The sequence below is a fragment of the Arachis ipaensis genome, chromosome B04 (assembly GCF_000816755.2).
Source record: "Arachis ipaensis cultivar K30076 chromosome B04, Araip1.1, whole genome shotgun sequence".
In the NCBI taxonomy this organism is placed as follows: Eukaryota; Viridiplantae; Streptophyta; class Magnoliopsida; order Fabales; family Fabaceae; genus Arachis; species Arachis ipaensis.
This window is the reverse complement of record NC_029788.2, coordinates 82,484,443-82,489,625: the sequence shown is the minus strand read 5'-3', so window position 1 is coordinate 82,489,625 and position 5,183 is coordinate 82,484,443.

Sequence of the window (5,183 nt, the reverse complement as noted above, 5' to 3'; positions counted from 1 at the left end):
CTCTCTCCCTCTCATCTCTTTCTATTTATTTTATTTATTTACTAACACTTCTCTTCTATTTTCGAACCCTCTCTCCCTCTCTGTGTTCGAATTCTTCTTCTTCTCCCTTTTTCATTCTATTCTTTTCTTCTTCTACTCACATAAAGGAATGTCTATACTGTGACATAGAGGATTCTTCTTCTTTTTCTGTTCTCTTCTTTTTCATATGAGTAGGAACAAGGATAAGAACACTCTTGTAGAAGCTGATCCTGAACCTGAAAGGACTCTAAAGAGGAAACTAAGAGAAGCTAAATCACAAAACTCTGGAGAGGACCTAACATAAATTTTTGAAAAAGAAGAAGTTATGGCATCCGAAAATAACAACAATGATGGAGATGCAAGGAAGATGCTTGGTGACTTTATTGCACCCTCTTCTGACTTCTGTGGAAGGAGCATCTCAATTCCTGCAATTGGAGCAAACAACTTTGAGCTTAAGCCTCAATTAGTTTCTCTAATGCAGCAGAATTGCAAGTTTCATGGACTTTTATTGGAAGATCCTCATCAGTTTTTAGCTGAATTCTTGCAAATCTGTGACACTGTCAAGACCAATGGGGTTAATCCTGAGGTCTACAGACTTATGCTTTTCCCCTTTGCTGTAAGAGACAGAGCTAGAATATGGTTGGACTCACAACCTAAAGATAGCCTAAACTCTTGGAAAAAGTTAGTCAATGCTTTCTTGGCCAAATTCTTTCCACCTCAAAAATTGAGCAAGCTTAGAGTGGAAGTCCAAACCTTCAGACAGAAGGAAGGTAAATCCCTCTATGAAGCTTGGGAAAGATACAAGCAATTGATCAGAAGGTGTCCTTCTGACATGTTTTCAGAATGGAGCATCATATGTATATTCTATGATGGTCTATCTGAATTGTCCAAGATGTCATTGGACCACTCTGCTGGTGGATCTCTTCATATGAAGAAGACGCCTGCAGAAGCCCAGGAACTCATTGAAATGGTTGCAAATAACCAGTTCATGTATACTTCTGAAACAAATCCTGTGAATAATGGGATAACTCAGAAGAAAGGAGTTCTTGAGATTAATGCTCTGAATGCCATATTGGCTCAGATCAAAATATTAACTCAGCAAGTTAATATGATTTCTCAGCATCTGACTGGAATGCAAGTTGCATCCGGCAGTACTAAAGAAGCTTCATCTGAAGGAGAAGCTTATGATCCTGAGAATCCTGGAATGAAAGAGGTGAATTACATGGGAGAATCCTATGGAAACAACTATAATTCTTCATGGAGGAATCACCCTAATTTCTCATGGAAGGATCAGCAGAAGTCTAATCAAGGCTTCAATAATAATAATGGTGGGAAAAATAGGTTTGGAAATAGCAAACCTTTTCCATCATCTTCTGAGCAACAGACAGAGAATTCTAAGTAGAGCATCTCTGACTTAGCAACAATAGTCTCTGATCTAACTAAGACCACTCAAAGTTTCATGGCTGAAACAAGGTCCTCCATTAGAAATTTGGAGGCACAAGTGGGTCAGCTAAGTAAAAGAGTTACTGAAATCCCTCCTAGTACTCTCACATGCAATACAGAAGAGAATCCAAAAAGAGAGTGTAAGGCCATCAATATACCCCACACGGCCGAACCTGGAGAGACTCAAAAGGTAGTTATTTCCAATGAGGAAGACCTCAATGGACGTCCACTGGCCACCAAGGAGTTCCCTAATGAGGAACCAAAGGAATCTGAGGCTCACATAGAGACCATAGAAATTCTACTGAACTTACTGTTGCCATTCATGAGCTTTGATGAGTATTCTTCCTCTGAAGAAGATGAAGATATTATTGAAGAGCAAGTTACTCAGTATCTAGGAGAAATCATGAAGCTGAATTCCAAGTTATTTGGTAATGAGACTTGGGAGGATGAACCTCCATTGCTCATTAATGAACTGAATGCTTTGGGGCAACTAAAGTTACCTTAAAAGAAACTGGATCCCGAAAAGTTCTTAATCCCTTGTACCATAGGCACCATGACCTTTAAGAAGGCTCTGTGTGACTTTGGTTCAAGTATAAACCTCATGCCACTCTCTGTAATGGAAAAACTAGGGATCTTTGAGGTAAAAGCTGCTAAAATCTCACTAGAGATGGCAGACAATTCAAGGAAACAGGCTTATGGACTTGTAGAGGATGTCTTAGTAAAGATAGAAGGCCTATACATCCCTAATGATTTCATAATCCTAGACACTGGAAGGGATGAGGATGAATCCATTATCCTTGGAAGACCCTTCCTAGCCACAGCAAGAGCTGTGATTGATGTGGACAGAGAAGAGTTAGTCCTGCAATTGAATGAGGACTGCCTTGTGTTTAAGGCTCAAGGATCTTCTTCTGTAACCATGGAGAGGAAGCATGAAAAGCTTATCTCAATACAGAGTCAAACAGAGCCCCCACACTCAACTTCTAAGTTTGGTGTTGGGAGGCCACCATTAAGCTCTGAGTCTCTGTGAAGCTCTCTAAGAGCTCACTGTCAAGCTATTGACATTAAAAAAATGCTTGTTGGGAGGCAACTCAATGTTACTTAATTATATTTAATTATATTCCATTGTTATTTTATATTTTCTTTAGGTTGATGATCATGTGAAGTCATAAAAACAACTGCAAAATTAAAGCAAAATGAAAAATAGCATAAAAAATAGTACACCCTGGAGGACAGGCTTACTGGCGTTTAAACACCAGTAAGGATAGCAGAATGGGCGTTTAACGCCCAGCCTGGTAGCATTCTGGGCGTTAAACGCCAGAATGGGCAGCATTCTGGGTGTTTAACTCCAGAAAAGGCTGTCTGGCATCTGGCTGGCGTTAAACGCCAGAAATGGGTAGTAGACTGGCGTTAAACGCCAGGAAAGGTAGCAGAGCTGGCGTTTAACGCCAAGAAAGGTAGCAGAGCTGGCGTTAAACGCCAGGATTGGCACACAGTGGGCGTTTGAACGCCAAAATGGTGCAGGGAGCAGAATTTCTTGACACCTCAGGATCTGTGGACTCCACAGGATCCCCACCTACCCCACCTCTTCTTCTCTCCTCTTCACACCTTTCCATAACACTCTTCCCCAAATACCCTTCACCTATCAAATCTTACCCTCTTTTCCATTTCCTCTTCACCACTCACATCCATCCATCATAAACCCCACCTACCTCACCATTCAAATTCAAACCATTTCCCTCCCAAACCCACCCATTCATAACTGAATTCCCTCACTCCCTTACCCTATAAATACCCCTCTTTACAACCTTCAATCTCACACATCTTACACACTATTACCCCCATGGCCGAAACCACTACTCCCTCTATCTCCTCTATTTCTTCTTCTTCTACTCCTTTCTTTCTTCTTTTGCTCGAGGACGAGCAAACCTTTTAAGTTTGGTATAGAAAAAGCCTTGCTTTTTGTTTTTCTATAACCATCAATGGCACCTAAGGCCGGAGAAACCTCTAGAAAGAGGAAAGGGAAGGCAATTGCTTCCACTTCCGAGTCATGGAAGATAGAGAGATTCATCTCAAAGCTCCATCAAGACCACTTCTATGAAGTTGTGGCCAAGAAAAAGGTGATCCCCGAGGTCCCCTTCAAGCTCAAAAAGAGTGAATACTCAAGAGGTAAGCCGGTTCAATTAAGAAGGCTTGACCTCAAACCCGTGGCTAGGGGATGGTTGAAGTTCATCCAACACTCTATCATTCCTACTAGTAACCGGTCTGAAGTTATAATAGACCGGGCTATCATGATCCATAGCATCATGAATGGAGAAGAAGTAGAAGTTCATGAGATCATATTCCTAGAACTCTATAAGGTGGCGGACAAGCCCTCCACTTTGGCAAGGTTAGCCTTCCCTCATCTCATTTGCACCCTATGCAATTCAGCTGGAATTGCCATAGAGGAAGACATCCTCATTGAAGGAGACAAGCCCATTACTAAGAAGAAGATGGAGCAAACAAGAGAGCCCACTCATGGACCTCAACAAGAGCATAAGGAAATTCCTCATCAAGAAATCCCTGAGATACCTCAAGGGATGCACTTTCCTCAACATAACCATTGGGAGCAAATCAACACCTCCTTAGGAGATTTGAGTTCTAACATGGAGCAACTAAGAGTGGAGTACCAAGAGCACTCCATCATCCTTCATGAAATAAGGGAGGACCAAAGAGCCATGAGAGAGGAGCAACAAAGGCAAGAAAGAGATATTGAGGAGCTCAAGCACTCTATCAGATCTTCAAGAGGAAGAACTAGCCGCCATCACTAAGGTGGACCCGTTCTTTAATTTTCTTGTTCTTATTTTTCTGTTTTTCGAAAATTATACTTTATGTCTTATCTATGTTTGTTTCTTTATTACATGATCATTAGTGTCTAGTGTCTATGTCTTAAAGCTATGAATGTCCTATGAATCCATCACCTTTCTTAAATGAAAAATGTTTTTAATTGCAAAAGAATAAGAAGTGCATGATTTCGAATTCTATCTTGAAATTAGTTTAATTATTTTGATGTGGTGACAATACCTTTTGTTTTCTGAATAAATGCTTGAACAGTGCATATTTTTGAATTTGTTGTTTATGAATGTTAAAATTGTTGGCTCTTGAAGAAATAATGAAAAAGGAGAAATATTATTGATAATCTGAAAAATCATAAAATTGATTCTTGAAGCAAGAAAAAGCAGTGAATACAAAGCTTGCGAAAAAAAGGAGAAAAAAATGCGAAAAAAATAAAGAAAAAAAGGAAGAAAAAGAAAAAGCAAGCAAAAAAAGCCAATATCCCTTTAAACCAAAAGGCAAGGGTAAAAAGGATCCAAGGCTTTGAGCATTAATGGATAGGAGGGCCCAAAGAAATAAAATCCTGGCCTAAGCGGCTAAATCAAGCTGTCCCTAACCATGTGCTTGTGGCGTGAAGGTGTCAAGTGAAAAGCTTGAGACTGAGCGGTTAAAGTCGTGGTCCAAAGCAAAAAGAGTGTGCTTAAGAGCTCTGGGCACCTCTAACTGGGGACTTTAGCAAAGCTGAGTCACAATCTGAAAAGGTTCACCCAGTTATGTGTCTGTGGCATTTATGTATCCGGTGGTAATACTGGAAAACAAAATGCTTAGGGTCACGGCCAAAACTCATAAAGTAGCTGTGTTCAAAAATCAACATACTGAACTAAGAGAATCAATAACACTATCTGAATTCT